The 13839-nt window shown below is 37.0% G+C and overlaps 1 protein-coding gene across 1 annotated transcript in view; it reads left to right on the plus strand.

The window, feature by feature from the left end:
• Positions 1–13839, plus strand: part of LOC106081529 (uncharacterized) — a 500989-nt gene that overhangs the window by 249 nt on the left and 486901 nt on the right. The gene's annotated exons all lie outside the window — the stretch shown is intronic.

Below are 13839 nucleotides of genomic sequence, written 5' to 3' on the forward strand. Positions count from 1 at the left end.
GTTTTACTATTGTTTTTTGTTTAACTGCCGAGAAAACAAAAACTAACAATTGAATGTACAAAAAAAAAAAAAAACAAAAAAATGTATATAAAACATAAAACAAAAAAATTAAAAATAAAAAATGCAAACAGGTTTCATTTTAGAAAAGTTTCAATGAGAGTTTGTAAACCTGATCTATGGCAACCGAGCAACGCTACAATTGTTGATATTGATGCAGTGATTAAGTTTCATACAAAAAAAAAAAAAAATCGACAAAAAATCAACAAAAACAATTCTTTGATGACATATTATCAGTCAGTCATGACTTTTACAATGCCAAATTGTCAGTGCGTGATATTAAATGCAAAACAACACTGATAAAAAAAAGAATAATGTTATGTGGCCATTATTTGAGAATCAAATCAAACGTGTATGTTATGAATTTTATTTGAATGTTATATCAAATTGTTCGTGATTTGTACGCATGTTTAAAATGTCTCTTAACATAACCATACTGATTGGAAAAACATCTAGAAAAAATACACATTACAATAGTTCTGGCTGTCACCTTTGGAATTGATGGCCTCTTCAAAATTTGTCTTTCTTGTTAAAGTGGTTATTGAGAATTTGAAAAAGTTCAAATGTCTACTTGTGTGTGTGGTCTCATGCATAGAAATCTTGAGTTTGAAGTGAAGTTAACATACCTTTTTTTTTTGAAAGAAATGTGAATATGTCTCATTCAACTTGAACAAGTTTTAATGATGACCTTTAATTTGATTGAAATTCGTGAGATCTTGGTTGCTTTGCTTTGAAGCTCGCTCATTTTTCTTAAGGGTTGTTTATAAACGAATGGATATTCAAATAAAGGGATATTTATTTACTTGTTTGTATCTCCTGCAAAAGAAGACAGTATTCTTATAAAAGACAGTACAGGATTATAAATACAATTACTTATCCTGTTGAATATAGGGGCAAAAAGTGTGATTAACATACAAATGAAGATTTAACTCATATAACGATAACCTATAATGATGCATGGTAAATTAAATAAAAAGAATTGTGAAAAACTAAAAAAATTAAATATTGTAATAAATCATTTAGGGTAAAGACATTAAAATAATTTTTTTTAAACAAGTAAAGAGGCGTTAAGTTCGGCCGGGCCAAACTTTGGATACCCACCACCTCGGGTGTATATGTAAACCACCTTTCATCAAAATCCAGTGAAATTTACATACCTTTTGTCCCATAGCAGTTATATCGAAATTTTATCCGATTACGACCAAATACTAATAGGTAAAAGTCATTGTTCAATTGTATATAAAAAAATATTGGTCTTTTTAGTAGCTATATCTAAAAATAAACCGATCTGAACCATAAATTGGGTTGCCCAAAAAGTAATTGCGGATTTTTCATATAGTCGGCGTTGACAAATTTTTTCACAGCTTGTGACTCTGTAATTGCGTTCTTTCTTCTGTCAGTTATCAGCTGTTACTTTTAGCTTGCTTTAGAAAAAAAGTGTAAAAAAGTATATTTGATTAAAGTTCATTCTAAGTTTTATTAAATATGCATTTACTTTCTTTTAAAAAATCCGCAATTACTTTTTGGGCAACCCAATACAACATGGATGTCGAAAAGCCTAACATAAGTCAATGTGTCAAATTTCAGTTAAATCGGATTATAAATGCGTCTTGTTTTGGGACCAAGATTTAAATCCAGATATCGGTCTATATGGCAGCTATATCCAAATCTTGATCGATCTGAGTGAAATTGAAAGAGGATGTCGAATTGCCCAACACAACTCACTGTCCCAAATTGCGGCAACAACGGACAATAAAGGCGCTTTTTCTGCCCCAAAACCTAAAACCGAGAGATCGGTCTATATGGCAGCTATATCCAAATCTTGACCGATGTGTGTCATAATGTAGAACTATGTCAATGGATTTAACCTAACTCAATGTCTCAAATTTCGGCGACATCGGACAATAAATGCGCCTTGTATGGGCCTAAGACCCTCAATCGGAGGATCGGTCTATATAACAGCTATATCCAAATCTGGACCGATCAGAGCCAAATTGACGAAGGATGTCGAAGGGCCAAATATAACTCACTGTCCCAAATTTCGGCGACGTCGGATAATAAATGTGCCTTTTATGGGCAAAAACCCTTAAATCGAGATATCGGTCTATATGGCAGCTATATCCAAATCTGGACCGATCTGGGCCAAATTGACGAAGGATGTCGAGGAGCCTAACATAACTCACTGTCCCAAATTTCAGCAATATCGGATGATAAATGTGGTTTTTATGGGCCTGCGACCCTAAATCGGAGGATCGGTCTATATGGCAAAATGCAAATGCAAATTTTGCCCATGAACATTCCACTAAGGAACAGGAGTGCAGTCCACTCACATATCAATGAGTGCAGTCCGATTCAAGTTTTAAGCTCAATAAAAAGGGGCCTCCTTTTTTAAGCCGAGTCCGAACGGCGTGCGCAGTGCGACACCTCTTTGGAGAGAAGTTTTACATGGCATTGTACCTCACAAATGTTGCCAGCATTAGGAGGGAAAACCACCGCTGAAAATATTTCCTGATGGTCTCGTCAGGATTCGAACCCAGGCGTTAAGCGTCATAGGCGGACATGCTAACCTCTGCGCTACGGTGGCCTCCCATATATGGTGGTCTATATGGCAGCTATATTCAAATCTGGACCGAGCTGGGCCAAATTGACGAAGGATGTCGAAGGGCCTAACACAAGTCACTGTCTCAAATTTCAGCAAAATCGGATAATAAATCTGCCTTTTATGGGCCTAAGATCCTAAATCTGAGGATCGGTCTATATGGCAGCTATATCCAAATCTGGACCGAGCTGGGCCAAATTGACGAAGGGTGTCAAAGGGTCTAACACAAGTCACTGTCCCAAATTTCAGCAAAATCGTATAATAAATGTGGCTTTTATGGGCCAAAGACCCTAAATCGGCGGATCGGTCTATATGGGGGCTATATCAAGATATAGTCCGATATAGCTCATCTTCGAACTTAACCTGCTTATGGACAAAAAATACTTTGTGCAAAATTTCAGTGCAATATCTCTATTTTTGAAGACTGTAGCGTGATTTCAACAGACAGACGGACTGACATGTCTAGATCGTCTTAGATTTTTACGCTGATCAAGAATATATATATACTTTATAGGGTCGGAAATGGATATTTCAATGTGTTGCAAACGGAATGGCAAAATGAATATACCCCCATCCTTTGGTGGTGGGTATAAAAATTAAGACAACAAAACAAAAAAAAAAAAAAAATAATATGGTATTAAATCATTTGGGATGAAAAAATTTTAACAAGTTACAAAACTTCTGCCGTGTTGTGATGGTGGACCTTTTTAATTAACACTTTCTTGGTTTGTTCGGCTCGAGGTCATGAAAACAATTGTTAAAAAACTGATGTTATGAAAATTGTTTTATTATTGAAAAATCCAATATTTCGAAAAACACCGGTTTTCTTTCTCAGGTAATTTCACTGAAATTTGTATACATTAATATACAAAACAAAAGACAAATATTTTTCTTTTTCAATAATTACATTATTCTTAACAATTTCAAACGACTTTCTTCTAACAATGTAAAACTTATACTAAAGCACTTTCTCTCTATTGCCTATACTTATGTATCAAACTCCTAAAAATCTGTGCACAGTGGTCTGTGTCCGCCTTAAAGCCTATCCGTTTGTCAGAAGAAGCGTTAATTATATGTAACATTTCTAACATGTATCTACGTTTGTAATTGTTTTCTTGTGTCAAAATTTCTTCGACCTTAAGGTTTGGAATGCGTCCTGTCAAGCTACAATGAGCGGCAAGTGCCGTCTTTGGTTCTATGGGTTTGTGAGACAGTTTTTGGTCCGATTTGTGGCCCGAAATTCGAGTTTTTAGCTTTGTGCTTGTGGTGCCTACATATGCCATGGGACATGAGTTACTCTCATTTCCATTGCATTGTATTTTATAAACTACACTAGCTGACCCGGGCCCGCTCCGCTGAGCCTTCTTTTACTTTATATGGAACAAAATTTTCGTAGGAATATTTATTTTCGACAATTAAAGAGCTTTTAGTGAAATACCATGCTACAAAAATAGTATATCGCTTGACTAACAGTTTAACAATATTGAAAAGAAAGATTTTTCGTGTTAGAAGATTTTTCTTTTACGTGTTTGATGAGACTGTTTATATTGTTGTTTGGAAAACCATTTAAGCTGAGGATTTGTCGTATCTTCTTCTCGTTCTCGTTGTAAAAATGGTGTCACTCTATAAAATTTGTTGCTGTACTAATCTTCATTCGTCGTGAATGTTTCGAGTGGAAGTTAATTAATCTCCCTGACGTCGTATCCTTTTGGTACCAGTTTAGTTTTTGCTTGTTTTGCTGTCTATAAACCATGGTTAAATTATATGTTGGAGACCTGTGTAAAATTGCAGCCAATTCGAATAAGAATTTCGCCATTTGGGGGCTCAAGAAATAAAATAGAGAGATCGATTTATATGGGAGATGTATCAGGTTATAGACCGATTCAGACCATAATAAACACGTATGTTGATGGTCATGAGAGGATCCGTCGTACAAAATTTCAGCCAATTTGGATAGGAATTGAGCCCTCTAGAAGCTCAAGAAGTCAAGTCCTCAGATCGGTTTATATGACAACTATATAAGGTTATTGACCGATTTGAACCTTATTTAACACAGTTGTTAAAAGTAAGAATAAAATATGTCATGCAAAATTTCAGCCAAATCGGATAGGAATTGCGCCCTATAGAAGCTCAAGAAGTCAAGATCCCAGATCTGTTTATATGACAGCTATATCAGGTTATGAACCGATTTGAACCATACTTGGCACAGTTGTTGGATATCATAACAAAATACTTCGTGCAAGAATTCATTTAAATCGGATAAAAATATCGCCCTCTAGAGGATCAAGAAGTTAAGACCCAAGATCGGTTTATATGACAGCTATATCGATCATGGACCGATTTCAACCGTACTTGGCACAGCTATTGGATATCATAACAAAACACATCGTGCAAAATTTCATTCTAATCGGATAGGAATTGCGCACTCTAGAGGCTCAAGAAGTCAAGACCCAAGATCGGTTTATATGGCAGCTATATCAAAACATGGACCGATATGGCCCATTTACAATACCAACCGACCTACACTAATAAGAAGTATTTGTGCGAAATTCAAGATGCTAGCTTTACTCCTTCGGAAGTTAGCGTGCTTTCGACAGACAGACGGACGGACGGACGGACATGGCTAGATCGATATAAAATGTCGCGACGATCAATGATTATCCGATTTGCCTGAAATTTTTTACGACGGATCCTCTCATGACCATCAACGTAAGTGTTTATTATGGTCTTAATCGGTCTATAGCCCGATACAGCTCCCATATAAATCGATCTCTCTATTTTACTTCTTGATCCTCCAAAGGATCGAATTGGCTGCAATTTTACACAGGTCCCCAATATATAATTTAATTGTGGTCCGATTCGGACCATATCTTGATATCGTTCTAATAGCAGAGCAAATCTTTTCTTATATCCTTTTTTGCCTAAGAACTTTTACTTGTTTTTTTTTTTTTTTAATTTTATCTGTAGAAATTTTTTTTCTATCGAGAAATTTGCACTGAAATTTAGTCTTAAGGAAGGTATACGCTCGATTTCGCGATATTTTTTAAGATAATATTGGGTTGCCCAAAAAGTAATTGTCGGTAATATAGTAGTAATATAGTCGGCGTTGACAAATTTTTTCAACGACTTGTGACTCTGTAATTGCATTCTTTCTTCTGTCAGTTATCAGCTGTTACTTTTAGCTTGCTTTAGAAAAAAAGTGCGCGAAATTTTGTTTACATTTGTTTGTTTGTCGTCAATTTTAATATGGGTATCACATGTATTGAAAGAAATTCGTTTAACAAACCGAATCAACGCTTGTGATATGCACCTTAAACGCAATGAATTCGATCCGTTTTTAAAACGAATCATAACTGGAGATGAAAAATGGATTGTTTACAAAAACGTTAGTCGAAAGCGATCATGGTCCAAGCATGCTGAACCAGCTCAAACCACTTCAAAGGCTGATATCCACCAAAAGAAGGTTATGCTGTCTGTTTGGTGGGATTGGAAGGGTGTGGTATATTTTGAGCTGCCTCCAAGGAACCAAACGATTATTTCGGATGTTTACTGTCAACAATTGGACAAATTGAATACAGCCATCAAGGAGAAGCGACCAGAATTGGTCAATCGTAAAGGTGCCATATTCCACCAGGACACAACGCTAGACCGCACACATCTTTGGTCACTCGCCAAAAACTGAGTGAGCTTGGCTGGGAACTTTTGATGCATCCACCATATAGCCCTGACCTTGCACCATCAGGCTACCATTTATTTCGATCTTTGCAGAACTCCTTAAATGGTAAAACTTTCGGCAATGATGAGGCTATAAAATCGCACTTGGTTCAGTTTTTTGCAGATAAAGGCCAGAAGTTCTATGAGCGTGGAATACTAAATTTGCCAGGAAGATGGCAAAAGGTTATCGAACAAAATGGCAATTATATATTTGATTAAAGTTCATTCTAAGTTTTATTAAAAATGCATTTACTTTCTTTTAAAAAATCCGCAATTACTTTTTAGGCAACCCAATACTTATGGTAAAATTTTAATAAAATTGTTATTTTATAATTGAAATTTTTTTAGTGTTTCAAAAATGGAAACTCGAAAAAGGGGTTTTCAACATAGAAAAAGGAATATAGTACCAGCCTTTGAGAGAAAATTTCATTGATATTTTGTCTTTAGAGCAAATATTTTCGATGGAGAAAATTTCTTTGTAATTTTGACTTTCTAGAAAATTTCATTAATATTTTGTCTCTAAATACATAATGGTAGGTAGCCCGGAAAAGGCCAAATATTGTCTCAAAAATTTTTCATAAAAATTTTGTCGAAATAATTTCATTGAAATTTTGTTTTTAGAGAAAATTTAATTTCTTTATGTGTTTAGTTTTCTAAACACATAAAGATATATTCATTAAAATTTTGTGTACAGAACAAATTTCATTGCAATTCAGTCTTTAAAAATTTTTATTAAAATTTTGTCTTTAAAAAAATTCATTAAAATTTTGTCGTTAGAAAAAATTGTATTATTAAAATTTCGCACAGATACTTGGTATTGACGTAGGTCATTGGGGATTGCAAATGGGCCATATCGGTTCAGATTTGGATATAGCTCCCATATAAACCGATTTACCGAATTGATTTTTAAGCTCGAAATTTTGCATGCGGTGTTCTGTTGTGTCTTCCAACAACTGTGTTAAGTACGGTTTAAATCGGTCAAGAACCTGATATAGGTTAAGTTAGGTTTAAATGACAGTCTGCTATCAGACTCACCTAGACGTATTCGTCCATTGTGATACCACTGGAATTAAAGAAGGAAGATGCCTTCTAGTTTCTTCTGTTAAACCATCCAGATCGCTTTAGAAAGCCCAATAACTTGCGAATCTTCACATGTTCTTAAAGACATGATGTCCTCATGTTCTTTTTCGATGTCCTCATAGCTTCTGCAAAAGTCGTTGCTGGAAACCTTCAGTCTGTCATCATGTTTTCCGATTAGACAGTGACCTGTCATGACGGACACTATGACTGAGACGTCTGTTCTAGCCAATGACAGTAAAGCGGTTGACCTCTTCAAGTCTAGATTAAGCCACATAGTTATGGAATGCTCATAGCCCCCTCTATCATAAGTTGTCCTTCGGACCTGGTCCAAAAAACTTAGCTTACATGTCGCTAGAGGCATACCCTCTTAGATTCCAGTTTCCCTGGAATGTGTAGGGTAGTTCCTAGTCTCGCAAGCTCGTCTCCTTTAGAATTGCCTGGGATATTTCTGTGTTCCCGCACCCAGAACAGGCTAATTTTGAACTATTCAGCCATCTCGTTGAGAGATCTGCGACAGTCGAGGGCGGTTTTTGTGTACAAAAATACGTTCTCCAGGGATTTAATGGCTGTCTGAGAAGATATTTATTGAGCCCCTGTAAGCCTCAATTTTCATCCGATTTGTCTGCAATTTTGCTCATAGTGTTCTGTTATGTCGTCCAACAACTGTGGCAAGTTCGGTCTTAATCGGTCTTTAACTTGATGCAGCTCCCATATAAACCTATCTCCCGATTTGACTTCTTGAGACACTGGATGCCGATTTGGCTGAAATTTTGCACATAGTGTTCTGTTATGACTGTCAATAGCTGTGCCGAATACAGTCTCAATAGGTCTATAACCTGATATAGCTCCCATACAAACCTATCTCCCGATTTGACTTCTTGAGCCCAATTTTTGTCCGATTTGGCTGAAAGTTTGCTTGCGCCCATGTAAAGCGGTCTCTCGATCATCCTTGTTCGGTTCCTAGAAGCTTAAATTATTGCTGGTTTGGCAGAAGTTTGGTATGTAGAATAAAATTATGCCCTTCAACAAAATATATTTTGTATAACGTTTTTGCAAAATCCTTGATGGTGGGTTCCCAAGATCGGCCCGGCCGAATTTAGCTTGCTGTTACTTGGTTTAATTACAAAATCTTCAAGGATCTTTGCCCAAATATATGTTTCTATCAACCTCGCCAGAGTCTTCAGCATTTGGCTTAGTCCCCACAAATGTCGCAAACATTAGGAGGAGATAACTACCGCTGTAAAATTTTTTTTTTCGATTTTCTCGCCGTAGCGAATGGTGGCGAGTCCTTGGTAGATCACCAAAAACCACTTTTAGCCGTGGTCATCTCACTAATGGTAGCAATATTTGTAAGGTACTCAGAATGTTAAACTCGTCCACTAAGTGGCACCGTTTTGTCCGGTCTCGCTATTAAAAGGAAGGCCCTATATCGTTGGGCTCAAACTTTAATCGGATATGAGAGAATGTTCATGGGCATATTTGCAAATTAATATGGTGAATAAAGCATAATAGCCCCATCTTCACTCGTCCTATCTTGCAGAACCTTTGGTTGCGAACTGTGTGAAACTTTCAGGAAAACCTGTTCGGCCGGTTTCGAGTCCATATGGAACCTACAAATAAATCGCAGCACTTTGTCTTTTATATATGAAAGAAAATATTTTGTTTTCATTACATTTTTTTTCTCAGTGTGTGTAGGAGTTTTATGGTTCGCTATTTAACTGAATCGTATTATTAACCCATATTTAGTTGACGACACATTAAAAGTTGTTTATGACAACAGTTATTGAATTTCAGAAGCCCAACTAAAAAAAAATATGTTCATACATATACAAATCGTTTAATATGTATTTAGTATGCAAAATGCTTATTTTGCATAAACAAATTACAACGCTGTCTACATGTTGCCCTTGTGGTTCAAGTGGCTGATGGTTACTGGTGGGATGTTTAAAAATTTTTGAATGTCGACTAGTAAAAAATATTGCGTAGACAACAAGTATGTATAAGAAGTTGAAAGACAAACAAAAAGAAGTAAACAGCATGTCTGTCGAAAGCACTTTTACCATCTAAGGGAGTAGATTTCGCAAGAATACTTCTTATTAGTATAGGTCGGTTGGTTGTAGTTGGTTCATCCAGCATACAGAAATTAATGTTGTGTTTGCATGTATGTTTGTGAGTTTCTATGTTTGTTTGTTCCGCATAGACTCAAAAATGGCTAAACCGATTTCCTTTAAACTTTAGTGAGTGTCACTGTTGGTCTGGTAGGAGCAATAGGCTATTTAAAGTTTTCATGCCTGAAGGGGGAGGGTCCGCTCCCCTTTACCAGACTTTTTAAAAACTGCTTATATATATGTCGAACAGGACGATATGGCACTTAAATGAAAGGAATTCGGGAGTAGAGAAAGAATCAGATGTTTAAAATGAGGTTCAAACATCGGAATGCTCCCCACCCACAAAAACTCCTCAAACAACATATTAACCGATTATGACAATATGCAACTCAAATGAAAGTATTTAAAGTAGATAAAGAGTCTGATATTACATCTTCGATCCAGATTGAAAATTTCCCTAGCGGGCATATTGGCCGATCTTGACAATATGGGCTTAATTGGAAAGTATTAATATAATAGTTAATCATGTGCTCCTTTATGCGCAGTTGCTTCTAAGTTTATTTAAAAAGAAAGTTATTCGTGATAGAGTTCAAGCTCCTTCAAACACCTCAAAGTCAACAAAAATGAAGGTAACTCCTTACAACTTCCAAAGGCACACGATCTCACACCAGGAATGTTAGACTCGAAATAGCAAATGAGTTGCTGCGCTTGCATGAACGTGGTGTTCTCCGACGCTAAAAATGTCAAAATTTAACAATTCGTAAACTCCCAAAATTATTGTGTTTACTTAAGCGAGCATTTGATGTACATTACATCACATTTAAGTGATGTAATGGGTAGCTGGGACTGCTGATGAGCACTGTTCTACCCATTTCATCAAGCCTGACATCAATATTAATATGACTTATTATCGGAGGATCATTTTGTAAGATTTTTGGCGGTTTGGAAACGCGAACATATCGGACATATGGCATGAATGTGCCAACAAGACTCGGCACCTTCACATAAGGCATTTGTAAAGCTAGAATGGTTAAAAAATCATGTTCCGCACTTCATTTCGTCCACACAGTGGTTATCCAATTCGCCGAATAGCAATTTGATGGATTTTACTATTTGGGTCATTTAAGAGAGCAAGGTAAGGAGTAAAAAACATATGCCAGTATGGATGCACTGAAGAAAGACGTTGCACGGGAATAGACCAAACCACCGACATTTAGCATACGTGCAGCCTATAACTCAGTTTTGAAACGACTCAAAGCAAGTGTCAAGCAAAAATTAATGGATTCTGAAATTTAGGTTAGTTCACACATTTTTGTTATTTGAATCAATAAAAATATTTTCGCACAAAAAATTTAGTCGTTTGAATTGGTAACACTTAATGTCAGCTACCCCGTAGACGTCCATATTTTTTATACCCTCCACCATAGGATGGGGGTATACTAATTTCGTCATTCTGTTTGTAACTCCTCGAAATATTCGTCGAAGACCCCATTTAGTATATATATTCTTGATCGACATGACGTTTTATGTCGATCTAGCCAAGACCGTCCGTCTGTCTGTCGAAAGCACGCTAACTTTCGAAGGAGTAAAGCTAGCCGCTTGAAATTTTGCACAAATACTTCTTATTAGTGTAGGTCGTTTGGGATTGTAAATGGGCTATATCGGTCCATGTTTTGATATAGCTGCCATAAAAACCGATCTGGGATCTTGACTTCTTGATCCTCTAGAGGGCGCAATTGCTATCCGATTTGGCTAAAATTTAGCATGGCGTGTTTTGTTATAACTTCCAACAACGGTGCAAAGTATGATTTAAATCGGTTCATAACCTGATATAGCTGTCATATAAACCGATCTGGGATCTTGACTTCTTGAGCCTCAAGAAGGCGTAATTATAATCAACTTTTGCTGAAATTTTGAACAACGGCTTCCCCCATAACCTCCAACGTACGTGTCAAATGCGGTCCGAATCAGTCTATAGCCTAATACAGCTCCCATGTAAACCGACCTTCTTATATTGCTTCTTCAGCCTCTAGAGGGCGCAATTCCAATTCGATTTGGCTGAAATATGGCATGACATGTTAAGTTATGACTTCCAACAAGTGTACTAAGTATAGTTCGAATCGATCTATGACCTGATATAGCTGTCAAATAAACCAATCTTGGATCATGACTTCTTGAGCCTCTAGAGGGCGCAATTATTATCCGATTTGGCTGAAATTTTGTACAACGATTTACCTTCAACATACGTGTCAAATATGGTCTGTATCGGTCTATAGCCTGAAACAGCACAACAGAGATACCCGGAAAAGAACTCGACAAATTTGAAACATGGTGAAGGGTATGCATGATTCGGCCCGGCCGAACTTAGCACACTTTTACTTGTTTATACAATACATAACTCTAGTCATTCCGTTTGTAACACCTCGCAATATTGATCTGCGACCTCATAAAATATATTTATTCTTGATCGTCTTGACATTCTAGATCAATTTAGCCATGCGGTCGACGATAGCGCTTGAAGGAATAAAGATATCCACTTGAAATTTTGCATAGTTGCTTCTTATTATCGCTATGGCCTATGGATTTGGATATTGCTACCATACAAAAAGGCTCTTCGCCTTGACCTTGTGAGCCGCTATAAACCGCAATTATCACCCGATTTGTTTATTATACCCTCCACCATAGGATGGTGGTATACTAATTTCGTCATTCTGTTTGTAACACCTCGAAATATGCGTCTAAGACCCCACAAAGTATATATATTCTTGATCGTCGTGACATTTTAAATCGAACTAGCCATGCCCGGCCGTCCGTCTGTCTGTCGAAAGCACGCTAACTTTCGAAGGAGTAGAGCTACCCGCTTGAAATTTTGCAAAAATACTTCTTATTGGTGTAGGTTGGGATTGTAAATAGGCCAAATCGGTCCATGTTTTGATATAGCTGCCATATAAACCGATCTTGGGTCTTGACTTCTTGAGCCTCTAGAAGGCGTAATTCTCGTCCGATTTGACTGAAATTTAGCACATAGTATTCTGATGTCACTTCTAACAAAAGTGCTAAGTATGGTTCAAATCGGTCCATAACCTGGTATAGCTGCCATATAAACCGATCTTGGGTCTTGACTTCTTGAGCTTTTAGAAGGCGGAATTCTTTTCCGATTTGACTGAAATTTTGCACATAGTGTTTTGATATCACTTCCAACAACTGTGCGAAGTATGGTCCAAATCGGTTCATAACCTGATATAGCTGCCATATAAACCGATCTTGGGTCTTGAATTCTTGAGCCTCTAGAGGACGCAATTCTAATCCTATTTGACTGAAATTTTGCACATAGTGTTTTGATATCACTTCTAACAACTGTGCGAAGTATGGTTTAAATCGGTCCATAACCTGATATAGCTGTTATATAAACCGAACTTGGGTCTTGATTTCTAGAGCTTTTAGAAGGCGCAATTCCTATCCGATTTGGCTGTAATTTTGCACGTGGTGTTTTGGTCCAAAATCCGTCCATACTCTGATATAGCTGCCATATAAACCGTTCTGGGATCTTGAGTTCTTAAACCTCTAGTGAGGGCAATTCTCATCCAATTAGGCACAGATTTTGTACAACGGCTTTTCCCATGGCCTTCAACATACGTGTGCAATATAGTCTGAATCGATCTATAGCTTGACACAGCTCCCATATAAACCGATCTCCCGATTTTACTTCTTGAGCCCCGAATCCGACTATAACTTCATATAGCTCCTCCTCCCCCTCCGACCATATTCATTATTCTTTTTTTGCCTAAAAAGAGATACTGCGCAAAGAACTCGACAGATGCGATCCATGGTGGAGGGTATATAAGATTAGGCCCGGCCGAACTTACCACGCTTTTACTTGTTTTTGCTCTTTTTTTGTTTTTCAACATCTTGAAATTATGCACATTGTATTCTGTTATGACATTCAGCTTCCATGGTAAGTATGGTCCAAATCCCAAATCGGTCTATATCCTGATATAGCTTTCACATAATCAGATTTTCCAATAAATCTTCAACGGCCCCAAGAAGCTTAATTTTTTTCCTCATTTGGCAGAAATTTATATTGGGCTGTGAATTTGTTTGAACCCTACAAGTCAACTGGAACGGATGGCGAGCTGGCTGCTATGCTGCAAAGGGCTGGACCGATTGTCATACCATTCCTTGACATGATTTTTAGTAGTTTTGATTTTTGCCCCAAAAGCGGGGAACCCAACCATTCTCTACCTAGGAACTATAGGCCAATAAATATCTCATCCTTCATGT

This window comes from Stomoxys calcitrans, chromosome 1 (assembly GCF_963082655.1).
Source record: "Stomoxys calcitrans chromosome 1, idStoCalc2.1, whole genome shotgun sequence".
Lineage (NCBI taxonomy): Eukaryota > Metazoa > Arthropoda > Insecta > Diptera > Muscidae > Stomoxys > Stomoxys calcitrans.